The sequence below is a fragment of the Octodon degus genome, unplaced genomic scaffold (genome assembly GCF_000260255.1).
Source record: "Octodon degus isolate 3935 unplaced genomic scaffold, OctDeg1.0 scaffold00005, whole genome shotgun sequence".
In the NCBI taxonomy this organism is placed as follows: Eukaryota; Metazoa; Chordata; class Mammalia; order Rodentia; family Octodontidae; genus Octodon; species Octodon degus.
Window position 1 is genome coordinate 16,330,715 of NW_004524581.1, and position 22,048 is coordinate 16,352,762.

General features: G+C 41.8%; 1 protein-coding gene across 7 annotated transcripts in view; it reads right to left on the bottom strand.

Moving 5' to 3' along the window:
* Positions 1-22,048, bottom strand: part of Kcnma1 (potassium calcium-activated channel subfamily M alpha 1) — a 756,236-nt gene that overhangs the window by 260,162 nt on the left and 474,026 nt on the right. The gene's annotated exons all lie outside the window — the stretch shown is intronic.

Below are 22,048 nucleotides of genomic sequence, written 5' to 3' on the forward strand. Positions count from 1 at the left end.
GAGAGAGAGAGAGACAGACAGACAGACAGACAGACAGACAGACACAGAGAGAGACAGAGACAGAGACAGAGACAGAGAGACAGAGACAGACAGACAGACAGAGACAGACAGACAGACAGACAGACAGACAGACAGACACAGAGACAGACAGAGAGAGACAGAGACAGAGAGAGACAGAGACAGAGACAGAGACAGAGAGAGACAGACAGAAAGAGACAGAGACAGAGAGAGACAGACAGACAGACAGAGAGAGACAGAGACAGAGAGAGACAGAGACAGAGACAGAGACAGAGAGACAGACAGACAGACAGAGAGAGACAGAGAGAGAGAGACAGAGACAGAGAGAGACAGAGAGAGACAGAGACAGAGACAGAGAGACAGAGAGACAGAGACAGACAGAGACAGACAGGCCCCCCAAAAAACTTCACAAAGTAGCTGGCTCAGGCTGCCTTAAGAGTGGGCCTGATGCAGCACGTGGAGCTGGGGATCGAACTGCTGTCCCCTGCACCTGACTGAGTTTGCCCAAGCAGGCACTTGAAACAACTGAGCTAACCCGCAAGCCTCTTTATTTTTATCTTTAAAGATCTTTATAATGGATCTTGCCGATTTACCTATGAATTCATCTTACTCTGTAATGTATTTTAGCTTTTTTTTTTAATTAGGAGGATATACACTCATTTTAATTTTGCTTACTTTTCCCTAAGATTAAATTTTTTTAAGTTTAAAATTAATTTCTTCTGTATTAAAAAACTGTCATATAATTGAGAGCAAAAGTAAGCCACTAATTAGATAGAAATTAATTAATTAAATAGAAATTGAAAAAATATAATAATAGCTTCTCTTCAAAGTTTCTATATCCATTTAATGTATTATTAAATTTTTGAAGCATTTTCATTCCATTAAAATTCTGAATTCTTCCACAATAGAAGAGACAGGAAGCAACTGAATTCATAAAATAAACATAAAGCTGGTACCAAAACCTGATTCTCTGAGCTCCTCCAAAACTTTGCTAATGTCACTAAGATCAGGGATGCTGAAATCCTACATGAAATGCCAACATGCACATTTCATCAATGAATTGCAATTGTAATCCAGACCATTCTGGTCAGACACGGCAGGTTGAGTTCAATGGTTTACCTTCAAGCTTCACTGAAGTAATGTTAAAGGAGAGGTACAGTAACATCCTACAAGCCAAAAAGAATGAAAGAGGGAGCTGTCACACATAGGAGAAAGTGACAAAATTCTGGTAGGTGAAAGTGGCTAGTCTCTTAAAATTAAATTGGTGGAGTAGAGGAATCTAGCTTCAACTGTATACAAAATACATAATAAGGAAAAATCTCTGTGACCTCCAATGTGGTGGTTAATTGACCAAATGTCAACGTGAGTGGGCAGCACCCAGTTGAATTGAGCTAGCATTTTTCTTGGTAGGAAAGACTCACTTTAAGGAGTTTTTTGTAGTGAAATTATAAAAGGAGAATGGGGATGGGTTTCAGCTGGTTTTCCTTGGAAGCGCTCCACCCAGCCACTTTTCCTTAGTAGGGCGTCGGCTGTTCTCTTTGGCTCAGCTCGGCTCTTCACCTTTGCCAAGCACGACCATTGTTCCTAGAGAAGCTCCAGTCTTCATCTTCACCTCCGGTGTCAACTCCTGGTTTCCAGCACTGACACTTGACTCCTCCATCAAAGATTCCTTGATGTTAGGGCTCGTGTCTACATGTTCCCCCAAAGCTTCAGGCAGTCATGAGGGGTGGGCTTTTCAGAGGTGGCTGAATCTAGCGTTCATGATTCACAGGGGTGTGAGTGTCACACCCATCCTAGGGCAGGCAGCCTGCATACAGTACGGGGGGCAGAAAGAGGCTTGTGCCTTCTTCTTCTTCTTCTTCTTCTTCTTCTTCTTCTTCTTCTTCTTCTTCTTCTTCTTCGTCTTCGTCTTCGTCTTCGTCTTCGTTTTCGTCTTCGTCTTCGTCTTCGTCTTCGTCTTCTTCTTCGTCTTCTTCCCTGGCTTGCTTTTGCTGTCTTCTACCATGTTAGATTGTTTCTCCCCTAGGATGCCCCTCTGCCAAGCCACCCTGCCTTGGACCCAGCTGACTATGTGCTGCAACCTCTACAAACTGTGACCTAAATAGACCTTTCCTCATTTAACTTTGGGTGTTGGGTATTTTACTTCAGTAACAAGACACAAGTGACTAAGACACTTGGCCTCTGAATATAGACTTGCAGAGGACACTGCAGTAGGTTAGAAAGCCTCCAGCTGGATTTTTAGGCTCTGTAGCACAGGGTCAGGAGCTCTCATACCCCTGTACACTTGACTCTGGGAGGATGTTGTCCACTAATCTTGAAAATTTTTGTGTCCTGCATTAAATATGTTTCGCTTGCAAATATTGACTACAACACCCAGTATCTGTGAGTTCACATTCTTAGGTTCAACCAACCTATTTCCATGAACAACAGAGTTTAACAACTGTGCCCACAGACTTCACATTGCATTAGGCATTAGAAGTAATTTATAGATGGTTTAAATTATAGAGAAGGGTGTGCATAGCTATATAAACATACTATGACAATTTAGATAAAGGCCTTGGGCACTGGAGGAATTCAGTATGTGGGGGCACCAGAAATCAATCCCCTGAAGATACTGAGGGTAACATGATTCCTCAGAATCATGAGAGAATAAGAGAAATGTCTTTGGTCACTGAATATAGAAGAGGAGTCTGATAGAGATGGAGGATGGCAGAGGTGGTGAGGTGGAGAGACCACAGTGAAAAAGGTAACGAACACTCTGAAAAGGAGTTGGAGTCACTGGCAGTAAGCAGACAAGGCTGAGACACACTACGGACTGCCAACAGCCTGGATCAGCCAGAACACAGCAGGCAGCATGGGCACTTGAGTTGTTAAAGGCCATCAAGCCAGGACTGGTGGCCCAGGCCTGTATTCACAAAGGGCTCTGGAGACTGAGGCAGGATGACAGCAAATTCAAGCTCAGCCTGATCAACTTAGTGAGAACCTGTCTCAAAGTAAAAAGTAGAAAAGGGACAAGGGATGAAGCTCAGTGTAAAGGCCTTGAGTTCAAGGCTCACTACCACATCAAAGGAGGTCACTGGTTAACTCCTAAAAGAAACCCTTGACTCCAAAGCTGTAAAACCAAATTTTGGACCAAAAGTCCCTCAAAACAACAAGACAAAAATCTCCCCTCAGGACCCTCCAGATATGCTGTGATAAAGAGAGACAATTCACATCTAGGCAAACAAAAAACCTCAAGCCCAAACATGAATACCTAACCAAGAACCACCAAACATTTAAGGAATAGCAAGATTTCTTTGAAGAAAGGTACATACAGCAAACTTATACTTAAGGATTAACACAAATGACACACCCTAGAAAAAAGTGCTTTAAAAAAGATTGAAAAATAAGCCTTGCTTCCCAACAAAACTAGAGGATCGGACTCTTCATAAAAAGGGACGAAGAGAAAAAGTACAAAAGAACAGTGAAGAAAGATGGAAGATACATAAAGAATTTTCAATAGCCATGTAATTGAGTTCCAGATGGAGAAAATGAAGGAGATAGCAAGAAATATTCAATAGTAGAACAAGCATTCCCAAACTAAAAGAATGATCTCCATCCAGACTGGAAAGGCCCATGAAGCGTCCAGCCAGCTAAATTTAAGACACACCATGCTGCAGTTTCCTAATATCAGTGCAAGGAAATACATCCCTGTAAAGCAATGAGATTCCAATAAATTACTGTCCTAGAACTCCTGCACTTAATGCAAGAAAACAAAGAAAGGCTGTCTTCACAATTCCCAGAAGTTGTTTGGAAACAAGTAATAAATACTTAGCTAGTTGGTGGAAAGACAAAACTAAAAGAATTTAGCTACAAAGGCAGTATGAGCAAAGATAAATGTAACTGAATACTCTATGTGTTGAATGAGCATTTTAAAAATAATAGATAATAACACAGATCTAAAATCAAAATCTCTAGAAATACTTAGAAAATAGAAATATGAAAGGATCAGTCAAGTGGAAGAAAGAAAATAGGCTAACATTCTTGTCTAGGATGACAGAATGATGCTATTAATTACATTTATAACCACCAAAAATTAATTTCAGGTATGTTGATAAAAAATTTTAAATATATCTGAGATTACAATTCCTAAATCTTGGGGGAGAGAATAAAGGAATTCAATCACATTGCAGATAAAGAACTAAGAAAATGATTCAATCCAGTTAAGAGGAAAATAGGAAAAAAAAAACAAAAACGTAAATTAGAAAACACAATTTCAACAACAAAAAGCCAAATGCATTAGTAACTACAATAAACCTGAATGAGTTAAATTCATTCTACCAAAAGGCAAGAGAATCAGTAAGAAAAGAGCAAATTCCGGGTCATACTACTTCTAAGCAATATACTGAAAACATAACCCAGTGAGAGGTGGAGCCAAAAGGATAAAAACTATGTACAGGACAAATGCTGGCAAAAAGGAACAGAGAAATGATGACATTAAATAAAGGGCAGCCACTGTAAAACACTGCAAAAGAAATACAACTTCATTTGATAAAGGAACAATTCACCAAAAATATGCCCCTGAGGATCTTCGTAGACCTAAGGAAATTCCTTTTAGGTAAATAAGCAAAGCATGACCAGGATATATGCAACAGGAAGGTGATGACGATGCTGCACCAGTGGAGAACTCTAGCGTTGTTTCAGAAATGGTATGAGTTATGGATAAGTGCAAATACAGGATGTTTATGTAATACATAATTTCTTGGGACATGTTTATTTTTATATCCATCTGGATGGCTAGACAACTCGATACACACATGTGTATTATTCAGTATGCTACAATAAAACTGAATGAGTTAAATTCATTCCACCAAAAGACAAGAGAATCAGTAAGAAAAGAGCAAATTCCGCATCATACTACTTCTAAGTAATATACTGAAAACAAAACCTTTGATAATAATCACTGAAGAATCATAAAAACTGACCACATATTAGTCTACAAAGAAATCTCACAAATTCCAATCTGCAAAAATCATATAACCTGCATCTATCACAGCATAATAGAATAAGAAAACAATAAAAGAACAGCAATTATAAAGAGCAGAGAAGTAGAATCTATTACATACTAAAGAATTTAATATGCAATGAAAAAGTTACCACAAACCAAAGAAGATATAAATAATGTCCTATAATGATGGGAAAATTGGTTAACAAATGAAAATCCAAGCCACTTGATACTCCAATTGAAATAAATTTGAGATTAATTAAAAATTAAATATATGATAACATTAAAAAGGAAAAATGCAGCTGTATATTTATTAACCTTCCAAAGCTATGACGGTCTTAAATCAGATGTGAAAAAATCATAAAAGTCTTGAACTATTATATCTGTTACCATAAAAAAAACCAAAATTCTGTATTTAAAAATAGTAATGAGGGCCAGCAAGATAGCTCAACAGAATAAGCGCCTGCTTAGGCAAGCTTAGGCAAATGCAGGGACCGCAGTTCAATCCCCGGCACCACATGCCATGCCAAACCCGCCCCTGGACACACTGGGCTGGACACTGAGTCTCAGTGTGAGGGTGCACCCCTATAATCCAAGCACTGGGGAGGCTGATAACAGCAGGATCTCTATGAGTCCAAGCTGTGCAGTAAGATCCTTTAACAATCAAATACTAAATAGTAATGAAGCTCTGATATTGTGATACCATCCTGCAGTTCCAGCACTCTGGTAAGTTGGGGAAGGAAAATCTCAAGTTTGAGTCCAGCAAGGGCAGTTCAAAAACCTAGTAAGTTCCTGTCACAAAATTAAAAAAAAAAAAAAATTTAAGGCTAGGTATGTACCTTGGTACGAAGGCTGTGTTTCACCCCCAATACTGACTAATCATCATCAGAATAGTATAGACAATATTCACTAGAAAATAAGCAAAGCAGAGACGGGGCGTGGTAGTGCATGCCTGCGACCCCAGCTCTCGGGAGGCTGTAAACAAGCGGATCACTATGAGTCCCATCTAGTAGTGAGACCCTGATCACCCTGTAGGTGTTCCCTAAAATACAGAAACAAAAAAGAAAAAGAAAATAAGGGAACTGCTCCATAGCTCAGTCTTTGGGGGCCTGCCCTGTAGCTCAGCTTTTTAAGTGGCTGCTTCAACAAAGCAGTCAGGCTCAGGTTGCTGTGGTTCGATCCCCACAACTCAAGCCAGCCAAACCTGCCCTGAAGGCATTCGGAGCAAAAAAAAAAAAAAAAAAAGAAAAGAAAAGAAAAGAAGGAAAGCAAATATGATTGCCATAGGAAGAAATTCTTGGTAGTATCAAAATCACCATGTAAATGTTACATGTTGACAAGTAAAAAATCATAAAAGATATAACACAGCAAATAGAAGAGCTAGGAGCTGTGTTCTATGTTTTCTTTAAAACAATCTTGCACATTTATACCTAGAAACCTGAAAAACTAATCTGAAGATGGCATCATGCAATACAGCAACCGGTGTTGAATTCCTATCACTTTGTTTAGTGAAATTTTGTATCATTCTAATGCTGTTTTTTTTTCTATGACTATTTTGTATTCTTTAAAAAATACACATGAGGGGCTGGTGAGTGAGATGGCTCAGTGGTCTAAAGCACCTACTTAGAACAAGCTTAGCAAAGCACAGACACCACGGTTCAATCCCCCAGCACCACATGCCAGTTCGCCCCACCCCCTGGTGGGCTGAGCTGGCCACACACACACACACACACACACACACACACAAATAAAAATAAAATAAATAAAAAATAAACACGCATATAAAAAATTATATAGGCATGTGCCACCACGCTCAGTTTTGGGGCTAGCATGGTGTGCCTGGGGTTGGGGGGCTGGCACAGCATGCAGTACTGGGGACCAAAGCGGAGTCCTTCCATTTGCCAGAGAGATGCTTAGACCACCAAGCCATCTCCCCAGCCTGACCAGCTATATATTTGATAAAGGGTTAATATCTTAAATATATAAGGACCTCAAGTCAATACCAAAAAGATGTCCCATAAAAAAGGGAAAAAGACTAAGATAGGCACTTCACATATGTCTTTAAGAAGTCGTACAAGTGGCCAACAGGTAGGTGAAAAAATGTTAATCATCAGGAAAATGCAAATCAAAACCACAGTGAGAAGTTACCTCACACCTGTTAGAATGACTAGTATCAAAAAGATGGAAAGAAAAATGTTGATAAAGATGGAAAGAAAAAGAAACCACTGTCCTTTGGGGATGTAAATTAGTACAGTAATAGGAGAACGGTGTGGAAGTTCCCCAAACAGTTAATAAAATACAACAATCATCCAATCACAATCTCACTGCTGGGAATATGTCCAAAAGAAATGAAATCTGTATGCTGAACAGGTACATGCACTCCGGTATTTATTGAGCCTTTATTCATAATAGCTACTACATAGGTCAACTGAAGTGTCAACCTGTACATAAATGAATTCTTTAAAATGCTGCTGAGAGATAACAAAAAGGAAAAAAAACTGTATTTGCAGTAACATGAATTAACCAGGAAAACGTTCTATTAAGTGAAATAATCCAGCAGAGAAAGACAGAAGCTATCATGGCCTCACTTAACCTACTGACTCACACAAAAGTTAATGCCATTGAACTAGAGAACAGGACAATAACGACCAGGAGTGGAAGAGACTGGTAGTTGGGGTGATATCAAAGGATACAAAATTTCAGTTAGATAGAGGGAATAAACATAAGAGGCCTACTGTACAAAATGGTAAACACAGGGCAGGCAAAAGAGCTCAGCAGTCTAAAGCGCTTGCTTAGGCAAGCTTAGGCAAAGCGCAGGGACCACAGGTTTGATTCCCGGCACCACATGTTGCACCAGCTCCACCCTCAGGGCAGGCTGAGCTGGCCACACACACACACACACACACACACACACACAAAAGGCAAGCATAGTTAATGACTTATTGTAAAATGCTTCTAAAAGGAAAAGAAAAAATGTAAATTAAGCAAAAATACAGCAAGCACTGTATTTGCTATACATCCTAGCAGTGTATTTGAGTCTTCTCTTAGCAAGTGACTGCAATGGAATAGGCTTATAATTTGATGGTAGGGTTATAAATGGATAAACCTTTCCAGAAAGCAAGTCGGCTCTATGAATCAAACTAATTTCATTTCTGGTAATATAGCCTTTGAAAATATTTAAAGAATGGAGAAATGCTACAGGAACAAAGACATTCATTGAAAAGTTATTTATGAAACACGTAAAGCAGAAAAGAGCTTCATTTAATAAAAAAACAATTCTTAGGTATAGTCCACCATTTTATGAGATGTCATACATGTTTTTAGAGTATAACAAGAAAAATGTTTATAATGTAACATTAAGTTAAAATGATTTAGAAATTAAAGTGGCACTTATGAGGAGGTTGGGGAGGATTCAAGGAGGGTTGTTTAATTTACACAGAGAATTTCAGGTTTGAAAAGTGAAGATATTCTGGAGATCTGTTTTACAACAATGTGGATATGTTCAGTGCCACTGAATTATATGTTTAAAATTATAAATTTTACAGTATGTTCCTTACCATAATTTTTAAAGTAACAGACTAGGAAGACGGACCAAAACATACCCCCAAAAATAGAACATAATATGCATGTTCTCTATGCTAAAACTATAAAACAATAAGAATATGAAAAATAAAATCACACATAAAATGATAACAATAGTCACACTACTCAGGATGTTTGGATTTTAATTTTTTTCTTCCCTTTTCTATTTTCCCTGTACTATTTACACTGAAGCACTTATGTGTGGTTACATTTTGCTGTGGTCATCAAAGTTACAGCAAGCCAGGACTGGAGCCCAGGTTTTCTGATGCTGACCCCTGCGCCCCCACCCAAGATTCAGTCACCTGGCTGCAGGCGAGAAGGACCCCAGCCACTGCTGTCCCTGGAGGGGAACAAAGATGGTGCTCAGGGACTGAACAACCAGGTTAGGGTCCTTTGAAAACTAACCCACAGATTTCATCAATGGACAGCTAGACCCATGAAGGGAGCCAGGATAGATGAGGAACTGCTCTGCTGCCAGAGAGAAAAGGATCAACAGGTAAATGACAGATCATTCGCTATTCATATTTCTGTTGTGCCAGGACATAAAAGCCTTCAGCAATCTTATATACACAGTCCCAGAAGACTGCAGGACAGAAAACGCAACAGCAGGCGCATGCCCGCCTGTGGAAGAGAGCCTGGCTGGGTTCTCCAATTTGCTATTTCCCTTTTCCTCTTTAATCTTTAAATCCAAAAAGCTAAAAGGTTTCAATAAACCTCTGCTGCTGCCAATCCCTAAAGTCCCACACACAAATCCTGAAGCACAATTATTTTTTTATGTCAGACGAGGTCACTATCATCTGGCCTTGCAGCAGGAGTGGTGCAGGGCGTGTGTGTGTGACACAGCTGAGGGTGGGATTCTTTGAGATGCTCCCTGCACCCTGCTACCATCCGAAGTCTCGCCTGCCATCCCAGGCTTGGCCACAGCTAGGACCACCTGCTGCTCAGTGGAGCTGGAGGACAGGCCTGTCCTTCTTGCTCTCCAATGTCCCTGGAGTTTCGTGGCTCCAGTTACAAGTGTGTTGTATTGACAGCCTTTCTTGTCTGACCTTTTCATCATTTATTCCCTGGGCAATTCTTCAGGCTGTGGTGTTCCCTACCTTATCCAAGCCCTGCTTCCTGTTCCAACACTAAACATCCTGTGCTGTCCAATCTGCAGCTGTGACCTACTCATGGATCCCCCCATTGACCCACTGAGCCCACCCACGGGTGCTGGCCTCTCACTGTGCGCCAGCACCTCTATGCTTGGATGCCACAGTACAAATGGGAAGCTCCTGCTTTATGGGTTTTCTTCTGTTCGAACAGAGGAGCCAGGAAGTATACAAATAGTCTTTAAAAAACCAAGAGACCTGTTGACTTTATCTGTTAAATACGAAAAAAATTATCTTTCCCCTCTCTGCTGCCACACTCATGGTCCAGACTGCTGCCGCAGCCAGCCGGGAACCCATGGGTGGTCTTCCTGCTTCCCTTGCCTTGCTCCTGCCAAGCCCCAAGGCCCCACCACTATTGTTTCTCAGAGAGCAACCAGCTTTCTGCACGGGTCACAGCACACTGTCCCTGCTGAATGCCAACACCTGGCTTCCATGTCACTGCAAACACTGGTGCTGTTCCTTATCTTGCTCTGGAAGGTCTTCTGTGACCTGGTCTCTATGCAGGTTGTTACCACTCGGGCCCTCCACACTGTATCTCTGCTTGAAGGTGTTCCCTAGTCCATTCCCAACTCATAGCATTCCCTTCCATTCCATCTCTCTGGAATGTTCTTCCCTCAGATCACTGCGAGGGTGTGTTGGGTCACAGAGGTCCTTCCTGGCCAGCTCATCTGCAGTGGAGTTTCCCCACAACACCTCCACCGCCCTGCTCTTCATCATAGTATTTATTTTCATCTAATATTACCCTTTAGCTTACTCAGGGGATTCATATGGTCCCAAGGACACTGTCTGCTTTGTGGGAGTGGACTCACCACTGCACCCATTACCTTCCAGAACAGAGTGATGGCCAGCCGTCACCTCTACCACCAGAAATGAAGGAACGCACTGACAGGAAATCACTTCCACAGAACAGCAAGAAGGACACTGGATACTGAGACACACCCAAGGTCTTCCTCAATCACCCAACTTCTTCTCAAGAAATTGTCTGTTTGCTCATAGCTTGAGCACTTGGCCCTTCAGGCTCCTCTTGAGCTGCTTGCATTCTAGCCCTTGCTATTGATAGATGTTTATAAAGCACAGAAAGGGAATGTAAGGAGGCCTATAACCACGGACACATGAATACTTAAAGCCCAGATATTTCAGCCATAGGAAATCTCTTTGCCCATACTAATGAAAAAGGTTGACTACACTCAGCCATCGCTTGCTCGCTCATTGGAATTGTGCTGTGCATGATTATATTATGCAGAGGTATTTGAGCTGTGCCTATCCAGATCCCAATCCTAAACTGAGTTCCAAAGGGACTGTGCTTCATTTTAAAGAAGCTTGTAGGCCTCCTAGTCCTTCTGGAAATAAAGCTACTTCTCCCTAAGACTGTCATTCTTAGATCTGCAGGCATAAATTGAAATCCTTTATTTCAAACTTCTACACATTATGGATGCCCATATAAAAGCAAATTCATATCAGAAGCCCGTTTACAAGAGAAAATCTGCTGACAAGATTGTTTATTATTTCTTCTGAGTATGAGAACAATGAAGCTCCACCTAAGACAGGAAGCACCCCACACTCCCTGTCCCCGTGCAGACAGAAGACAGTAGCCTCCAATTTCCATTGAGGCCCCTGAACCAAAAATTATCCAGAGCTTTAGATGCGGCTTCAGGAAATGCTGACTCATTGGAAATTACTGCCACTTCATAATAAAACAAAGACTATTCTCATCATTTGTCAAATTTCCCCCAGTGTTTGTGAAAGGCATTCTTCAAAGGCTCAATAACACCCAGGAGGGCTAGAGGTCAGTTATACTCATCAAGAAAGGAAGGAAGAGAGTGACTAGCCCAATACATCTGAGTTCCGTGGGTATGCCAGGGAAGCCAGCAGGGAGGTGGCCACCACCTCTGCACTGGACACTGCCTAGGCCTTGCATGGGAAAGTGCGTCTTTCCCAAACTGCTTACAGGAGAAGAAGAGCTGTGGTTGTGAGGAACCTTACCCCATGAGGCACAAACCCTGCAGCAGGATGCCAGGGATTGCCAGAAGTTCTCTGGTTCCTCCTTCTCTGCAGTCGCAGGCCCAGACTTCACCCGGTAGCCTTTATGGAACAAGTCTCCAAGGGACTTCTTGCGGCGCCTGGGCGGGGTGTAGACCTCAGTGCTGGTGTTGCTGGGTGGGTGGTGGTACACCAGAATCTTACTGGGGATCATGGTGCCCTAGGCTTCGGGCTCCCTCAGTGCACTGTGTATATAAGCCCTGGAAGGATGTGCTGCTCTGACCTGGGCTATAGCCTGGTCCTTCTGCCCAGTACAGTGTAGCTCACAGAGATGGAACCAATCAGCATCCTCTCCTCCCTCATCCACCAGCCCCCCTCACAAGAACACTACCACACCCCAGCCATCAGATGCACCAACCACCACATCAGAGGGGGAATGAGGAGGGGGGGCACTCTGATCCATTATGTCCTACACGCTGATCCATCAGCTTCACTCTGGAAATTACCATGTAAGCTCCTTTGGACATGCTTTAGATGGACAGAATCAGAAAAGATTCTAATCCCTCCAATCAGGTAGTACGGAAGAGTGTTCGAGAGAAGCTGCAGTTGGGGACCCACTGAGTCATTTCTTTTCTCTTAGCAATCCTGAGTGACAATTAAAGATTCACAGAGAGGACCGCCTTAGAGGATGTGATGCCCACTGGAGAGAAAAAGTGTTCCCACACTTGTTACACCAACGTAGTCCAAACACACAAATTTCCTGGCAGTCCTGTAGGTAGAACTCAGGCAGAGGAGGCGCCGTGCACTTTCCAGAGGGAGGGTTGAGGAGCCTCTATGGTCAGAGCTCCTGGCCACTCTTGTCCTCTCAGCCTAAGGATCTGTTCTTGTTTATCATCAACCTTTGCCTCTTCTTTGACCTGTATTGGGGTTTGAATTTTTCTGTCCACAAACTCATATTTTCTTAAGAAGTAGTTAGGTTTACATGTGGTCCTGAGAGTGGAGCCCCCACAATGGATTAATGCCACAGCCAGAGAGCTTGTTCTCTTATTCTTTCAGCCACGTGAAGATGCCGCAAGAAGGGGACCATCTGCCAACCAGCCAGAGAGCCCTCACCAGAACCTGGCCATGCTGACACCCTGATCTCAGTCACCAGAAATGTGAGCAAATACAGCTACATTGTTTAATTCGGCAGCCGACAGCACTTTGTGAAAGAGACTAAGGCAGCTTCCAGTCTCAGGGCCCTGCATGTAGGCAGAATAATATGGCAGAGACACAGAGTGAAAACATTAAAAACATAAATAGGGAAACATCTAAATTTCAAAAGTTATGGTCAAAGCTCCCACAATGTTCTCCCTAGCTTTTATTGTTCAGCCCTCAGGAAAAGCTAAAATTATTAGGTGGAATTTTCAAAGAATAGCCAATTTCCTTCCTGTTCGGTTTAGTTCATCCTCCCAGCTCGGCTGTGTGGAGTATGTGTTCGACGGTAAGTCATTGTGCTGGGCCCGGGGGGGGGGGGTGACTTGGTGAGCACACAGCAAAATACAGAAGCAGCCTTGGTAAGCTTGAAGTCCAACAAGACAGAGGGACAATGTAAAGATGATTTCCTACTCTAATTAACTAAGAACTTAAAAGCATATCTACCTCTCTTGGGCTCCTCTTGTGCATATCTGAGCATGCATGTATGTGTATGTTTTATAAGTGAGTACCTAGAAGAAGGGAAAAATATCTGTATATGCAGGATAGCTTGGATCACTGCTGATTTCTACTGTCCTACTGAAAAGAACAGTTAATGTTTACATTGTTTTTTCTTCTTTTTAATTTTTTTGATCAATTTTATATTCTGATATCCAGTAAGCTGAACAACTAATTTAAAGACAACAGCATGCAATATAACAACCATTGTTGAATTCCTATCATCTTGCTTAGTGAAATTCTGTATCACTTCTATTTTTTTTACTATATTTATACTCTTTAAAAATAACAAAAAAATTAAAAAGTAAAATAAATAGCCAGGAGAGAGAGAGAGAGAGAGAGAGAGAGAGAGAGAGAGAGAGAGAGAGAATGTTGTGAGGTGTATATTAGAAACACTTCTCATCTGCCCTGACTCGTACCATCCAGTTGTAAGAGGTAAGAGTGTGATGACAACAATTTTTTTCAAGTGAAGGCGAAACATGAACAATACCCTAAAGAGGGAAGAAAACTGCCTGTTCTTGGAAACAAACAACAACAACAAAAATCTCAATGTGTTAAAAATGAGGCAAGGCAATATTTTCATCACCTAAACTTGTGAAAAAGGATGAACATAATTATCGGTCTTACCACACTAAGAAAATAATAAAAGAGTTGGGCAATATTGTGTCTACAGATGTGACAGTTAAATGAAATGAACAAGTTCCTTAAAAATATAACTCCTTCAAGCTGACAAAAGAAGAAACAGAAAACCAAAGCAGCCATACATTCATTGAGAAACTAAACTTCAATTAAAACATTTTCACAAAAAATTTTAGGTTCAAATGGTTTCTAATGACATGAATTTTAAATACTCTTTCAGAGAATAGAGAAAAAATCAAATGCTTAGATGACAGCATATTTATGACACCAAAACCTGATATGGACATTATTTCTAAAAATTTCAGATAAGTGTATGTCATCAACGTAGATGCAGCAACCCTAAAAGACAGACTTGTGAAATAAGTCCAGCAGTATTTGTAAAAAGTGATCCAACAGACAAAATCTACCCTAGCAAAAATAAATGAGCTTAGCAAACTGAAAGCCAATTAATGTAACTCACATATTAAAAGAAAAATTTATAATTATTTTATTAGTCACCAAAAATCGGCAAATGACAATCAGAAGCTTTTCTGATATCTACATCACAATCTCTCTCTCTCTCTCTCTCTCTCTCTCTCTCTCTCTCTCTCTCTCTCTCTCTCTCCCTCCCTCCCTCCCTCCCTCCCTTCCTCTTTCTTCTGGGTATTTGTTTTAATTTTTAATTTTTTTTTTTTTTGGTTGAACTGGGGACTGAACTCAGGCCCTTGCACTTGCCAGGCAAGTGCTCATTTTACTGAGCTATTTCCTTGGCCCTTATATTATTTTTAAAGAACATAAAAATAGTAAAAAATAAATAAATAAAATAAAAAAGTTATATTGCATATTGTTGTCTTTAAATTAGTTGTTCAACTTACTGGACATAAGAATGCAAAACTGACCAAAAACATTAAAAAGAAGAAAAATAATTTAAGCATTAACTGGTACAATTATCCAATTTTATGATAAAAATTCTGGAGCTTATATCTGCAAAGACAGTGTTTTATGAACTCCTCAAAAGTAGAGATGACGGACACACAGATAGCTAATCAATTAACAAAGTAACCCACACAAATCAAGAAGGAAAAGAAATTTTTTTTTTTTTTTTGATTGAGGAGTGCAGGAAACACCAGACATCTGTAAAGGGAAAGAAATGGAGCTGAGCTCTCACCTAACACTATATACAAATTAGTTTGATCTCAGATCTACACCTAAAGCATCTGGAAAGAAACAATGCCGGCCACATAGCTCAGCAGATTAAAGCGCCTGCTTAGGAAGGCGCAAAGACCGGGTTTCAATCCCCGGCGTGCCCTGCCAGCCCTGCCGAGACTACGACTGAGACTGGGCGTGGTGGCACGCACCTACAATACCAGTGCTTGGGAGGTTGAAAACAAGATCACTAAGGTGCAATCGGTCTAGTGAGACCCTGTACTAAATACATGGAAAAAAACTGTCACAAGAACAATGAAGTAGACAAAGATTTGCTAAACAGGAACCCAAAGACATGCACTCTTCTTGAAAAAAAGATTGATAAGGTAAGTTGCAGTAAAATTAAAAACTTACTAAAATATAAGCCACAAATTAAGAGAGAATATTTGCAATCTATTTGCATGACAAAAAAATTTACAGAAATGCAAGTTAAAATTAGATGGGTCATGGCTACAAATCCATTAAATGGTTATAATAATTAAAAGCTTGGTAAGAAAGCTAAGTAGTGGGCACAGCCACCGATGTTGATGGAGACAGAAAACACAACTTCTGTGCAAAGCTTATGCTTTCCTATAAAGCTAAATATGAATTTGCGCCATGAGCTAGCTTCCAGTTCTATGTATCTACTCAAGAAAAAAAAATACATGTCCACAAAATCATTTATACAAGAACTTAATTCACAAGTTCAAGGTCATGAGTTATACTCCTGACACCAAAAAATAAAAAAAAAAAAAAAAAAACCTTTACTTAAAATAATTCAAAGTCGAGGGCCGGGAAAATAAGTAGAATAAGTGCTTGCCTGGCAAGCATAGGGATGTGAGTTTAATCCCTGGTTCCGCCAAAAATAATAATAATAATAATAATAATAATAATAATAATATAACTCAAAGTCAGAAACAACCTAAATAGAGGCTGGGGAGATGGCTCAGTGGAATAAGCGCTTCCCTGGCAAGCGCAAGGCCCCGAGTTCAATTCCCGGTTCTGCAAAAAAAAAAAGAAAAGAAAAGAAAGAAACAACCTCAATGACCATCAACAGTTGGTTTGGTAAACATATTATTGTGATATATCTCTACATCAGAATACTATTTGAAATGAAAAGGAAGAGAGGAAGAAATTATTGATACACACACCATAGGTGAGTCTCAAAATTTTATTTTGAGTGAAAAAAAAGCTTCAGAGAAAAAGAGAATAACCTTACGATTCTATTTATATGAAATTTTGATGCAGACAAAAGCAACTTAAAGTGATAAAAATTAAGACTCTGAATTCCTGTACACTCGAGGCGTGCTATGGTCTGCATCTGGTCTCTGGTCTCCAAGTGTCTGTTTCGTTAAAGACTTGAGGGCCTGCCTGATAGCTCAGCAGACTAAAGCACCTGCTCAGGCAGAGCACAGCAGCTGGGGTTCGATCCCCGGCGCGCCGTGCCAGCCCTGCACCTGGAACGCGCTGAGACGGTGATTGAGACTGGGCATAGTGGCTTGCACCTGTAATCCCAGCACTTGGGCAGCTAAAAAGAAGAGAATCGCTACGAGTCAGATCTATGTAGTGACACCCTGAAAACCCTGTAAACTCCACCCTAAATACAGGGAGAAGAAAAAAAAAAGATTTGGTTTCCAGGTTGGTATCATCTTTTGAGACATGAGACTTGGTGAGAAGGTCCTTGTGTCACTGGGGACCGAATATGTGATTCTCTTGGTAGTTTCCCTAGAGAACTGTTAGGCAGGAAGCCTGAGATGAGCCACACCTTTCCTTACTGACTGGTGCCTGATACCCAGCTTGCTGTAAGAGGCAGCACTACACAATAAGGAAGACTAGTCCTTCTGGAGGCAAACAGGGGTGGGTGCAAATCCTGGCTCTGTGCCTAACTGTAAGAATGGGGCTGTGGTGGCACCTGCATGGGAAAAGTAATGATAATATGGAGTATGTCTCTACGACTAGCACAGTGGCAACAAGCTGAACTAACATGTATGTTTTAATGTCTTTGACACGCCACATGCTACCTAGACACATATTCCTGGACTCCTCCTAAGTCTCAGCACTTGGCACCTGCTCCTGTGGCCACCGACGGGCTCATTCCTACAACGCACAGCTCCCTGGGAGTCTCCTACCCTTTGGTTAGAGAGAAAAATGGATGGAGGAGGAAAACTAGGAAACCACCCCAGGAAAAGGGGCAGGGCCTGGGCACAGAGAAAGGAGCAGAGGGGGCCAACCTGGACGCCAACAGTATCTACTTGGTGGCAAGAGTTGGGTCCTGCATTTAGCTGACACAAGAGTCATACAAAATCTGCGATTTAAAATGCAGAACATGAGTGTCAAGGCACATATTATTTGTTCTGTAATTTACTCTTGGAATCCTAGACTATTTGTTCTGTTTTTTGTTTTTTTGTGTTTTTTTTTGTTTGTTTTTGTTTTTGTTTTTGTTTTTTTTGTTTTTTTTGTTTTTTTTTTTAAATTTTAGGGAAGGGTCGACAGGGTGTTCAGAGTCTCACTACTAGATCAGACTTGTAGTGATCCGCCTGTTTACAGCCTCCCAAGAGCTGGGATTACAGGTGTGCGCCACCACACCCAGTCTCAATCTCCATCTCAGTGTGCCCCAGGGGCGGGGCCAGCACAGCAGGCACAGGGATTGAACCCCAGATCCCTGGACCTGCTTGCAGGCACTTTAATCCACTGAGCTATTTTGCTGGCCCTTCCAGGCTATTTGGATTAAGAACTTCCCCCCATCCTTATGGAAAGTGAGAAACAGAAGGCTGCAGAGTTGGCACAGGCCTCAGCTACGAGGGGAAGAGATTCTCCCCAATGCCTCTGGTTGGACTACTTGAGAGACTCTTTCCCCATCCCTGCACCTGGCTCCCTCTCTCCCCACGTCATGTCTTTCTTCCTCAGAAGAACAGGCCATCCCAGGTAGGTCAGTCCCTCATTCAGCCCACTCTTCCCTCTCCACCCAGCCCCCATCACCAGCTGGTACTAGATGCTACCAACTTCTTGGTCCCTATGGTTTCCCTTATTTCTGCATAAACAGCCTCTGAGACACTGTCTGTCCTGATACATGGTGTGCTGTTAGGAACAAATGAATCCAGCCTCAACCCAGCTCCCCTCCTCTCCTCCAAGATGAAACCCTGTGCTCCAGGAAGAGAACTGGAGTAATCCTATACATAATCCTTTCTAATCCCACTCCCTGCTGTTAGCCCCCCTCAAGCTGACACATGGCCCCAGGCTTCCCTCCTGCCTGACATTTGGACCCATCAGTGACAGATGGTTATCCTAGGTCACTGAAGTACCCACAGATTTAATTTTTAACATTTGTACCCCCACCTACTTTAGGAAGGACCTGTATCCATTTATATAGTTAAACAGGAAAAAAAAAAAAGAAAAAGCCCTTGTACAGGGATCAGAAGCAGAAGGGATGCACGTTACTAGGCACCTCCAGGGGCGGACAAGAGTGAAAGGGAGAGGCAGCACACAATTTAAGGAAGCACTCCTTTTGGGGGCTGCCCTTGCCTCTGTATAGCCCTGAGCATACGTGCCTCCTTAAAATCTACCCTGCAGGCCTCTCTCCAGCCTCCCTTAGTCTCAGCCCCTTTGCCCGCCATGAGCACACAGAGAAGCTCCTCTGTGGACCAGCTCTGCACTTTCCATCACCTGTGGCAAGAGAGAAGTGGACCAGGTTATGGCGACTCTGTGCAAGGGAGACCTATAAAGCCAATTCAAAGATTAACTTTATCCTAAAATTAAATTCAAGTAGGACACTTGTGCCAGAGGCTTTGAATAAGGACTGAGGAACACAGTGAATTATATCTTCAATTACAGTCTACAAAGTACAGAGGTGCGCCTTCCAAACGCGGATGCTTGATTTAGCTGCCTGTAAAGGCAGAAAGCATAACACGGAATCTCAGATTAGGAAAACCATCTTCACAGGGGCCTCAGGTATCTGAAGACTCAGCTGTGTTTAATATTGGTGCTCAACAGTAAGTTACAGTCAACGGGGGAAATGAAAATAGAGTGTTGTTTGGGAGCAGGCAAAGCCCGCATCAGTTGTCCTCTGCTGATGCTCTGCACAAACACCAAAATCGACCTGAATATGCAGGGGGTATGGGGAAAAAGTGTTTCTATAAAGTGTCATCTAACAAATATTACGTAAACAAATCAGGTTGGCCACATCCCAATAAACTTGATTTTGAAAAATAGGCATTGGATGCAATTTAGCCTGAAAACCCATCTGTCAACCCCTGATGTCGGTGTCATTCCAGAAGGAGGAAGCAATGACAAATTTGCCCAACGGTACTTGCTTCTGCCTTCTGTAAGGTAAATGCTGTTAATTAGCAGCCCTTGGTGACATACTCACCCTAGCACCTGAGTTCCCTTGCCTTCATTTTTCTGATCCTAACTCAGATACGTAGGAATCATTTCTATTCCAATAAACTGTGAATGTTTCAAGTTCGGGGTCTCATTCTCTGTCCCTGTGCGTGATCTGCAGCAGCTAGCACAACCAGGATTGCCGCATCTGCTTACAATGGATTCTTCCCTTGCCCAGTGTCCCCGTGATCTCTAGCCTCGATCTTGCAGATCTGTGTAACCTAAGAGAGTCTCTTCCAAGGATGGATGAGCACCCCTCCCTATCTGTATCATGCTGCTTCTCTTTGGTCTTAAATAAAACTATGTGAAAGGCACCCTTCAATTTGTTCCAACCAAAACCAAGTGGGAGGTCCTATTTTCTAACTCCAAAGTCTGGCACAGTTGCTTGTTTCAGCATTTTTTTTCTCCTATAAATAAAGGACTGCATAATTCTGTCTCTTTGTGTTCATATCCCCAGTGTCTAGCTTTTGTAGCATTCAATGACTGTATGTTTATGTATAACAAAGTATGTGTTTCGTAAGTTAGGTCTAGCTCATAGACCCTTTGTGACACTAAAGATTCTCACCTACACCCTGGGGTGGTTATAACATTTAACTAGGCAAGACTTTGTGCTGTTGGGTTGCCTGGCTCAACTGCACATTTAACACTGCCTTGTGAAATAAGCCAGCCTGTCTCCCTAACCTCCTACTTGTCGCTCAGTGCAAGAGGGTTGCTGATTTGAATCTGAATGCCAGCCTCTTCGCCCTACCAATTTTGCTAGCCTTGCCCATTCTGCATCAGACTCAGTGAGAGGCGGAGGATGGGAGATGGAAATCTCTATCCTTTCCTAGAACCAGTGAGGGAGATTCGAAAGCATCTGCATAACGGTCAGGAGGCGACAGCCAGGGCCTCGGAAGTCCTCAGAACATATTACTTCACTGATGAAGATGGATTGCACTTGGACACTGAGTCTTGACCCCTATAAAACAGCCCAGATACATAGAAACAATCTCACAGATACAAACTCCAGCAAGTTGTTATCAGACTATGAAAATGCCTGCCAAGACATGATTTATGAGAAAATAAATAAGATGGGTCTACTACTTTATCATTAGCGATGAGTGGGTTCTTCCTTCCTGCCACGGTGGAACTGAGGATGCAAATGAATACCACACTCATATCCTGACTTACAGTTTTTCTTTACCAACTGCCTGAGGTGTGGGTTGGCAAATCAAATCAAACCACCATTATTCTGGACTGATTATGCAATTAGAGGATGAAATCGGCCAGTCCTTTTCTCTTGCATCAAATTCCTTGTAGCTACTGCACTGTCTACCTGAGAGGTCAACAAAGGGAATAAATGAACATATATTTCAAGCCCCGTGAGCAAAGGGGAAGAAAATAGCTATGAGAAATGAATTCATCAGCAATAAATCACTGGATTCTTATTACAGGTTGTCTTTTCCGGGACCTTTAACGCCAGAGACCCTGTAAGGCATGGTCTTCACTCTAAAGAAGAGTAAAAATAATAAATAAAAAAGCTAATGTGATAAACATCAAAAACATACTCACAATCATTTACTGGAACATACTGTAGGTATTTTCAGAACGCTGAGAGCATAAAGATAACCTTTAAATTTTTTCTCATGCTAATGCTTCTATCAGGACTAAGGGGCAAAAGAAAAGAAGACATAAATAAAGTTTCTAGTGGCTATGGAATAAAATTGTGTGACAATTCAAAACATTAAGTGCATTCTACTTTCAGGGATGCTGCAACACTCTATTGTCATCCTAGAGGACCCATGTTTCCTCTCTTGATTAGACATCTAATATTTCTAACAGGGACAAAAGAAGAGAGAAGGAAGAAACGGGGAATGTTGGTAGTAGATAATCACAAATGTCCTTTTCGCATCTGCTGTCTCCTAAAGGCCAATGTGTTAAACCTTTGGTCAGCAGCCTGGAGCAATGCTGAGAGGTGCTGGAACCTTTAGGGACGGGGCTTAGTGAAAGGAAGTGACGTCATTAGGTGCCTGTCCTTAAAGGGGACATTTGGGGTCCTATCACTTCCTCTGTCCCTTTGCTTCTTGGCTGCCATGAGTTGAGAAGCTAATACAAGATCAAATGCCTATGAGGTCACTTGCCAATAAAGAAATTTTATTTGTTAAAAAATAACCAAAGCAGGAAAATTAAAGCTCATTTCCATAAATCTGTAACTCCTACAGCTCCGCTGCAACTATGAGCATGTGCTACCCACACATGGCGTCACCCCTGCCGACTCTTATGGCTGCTACGGACGCTTCCCTCCCAGCTGGAGCAGACGCCCTTGAGGGCTGGAGCACTAGACTTAATAAGACGCCTAATTTCTGAAGGATCCCACTCGCGCCAGGAAGACCGCATCTGGAACAAGAAGTCACACCTCAGTGGACTCACCCTGTGGAATGATTTGTTTTTATAAACGCTAACTGCACACACTAATGAAGAAAGA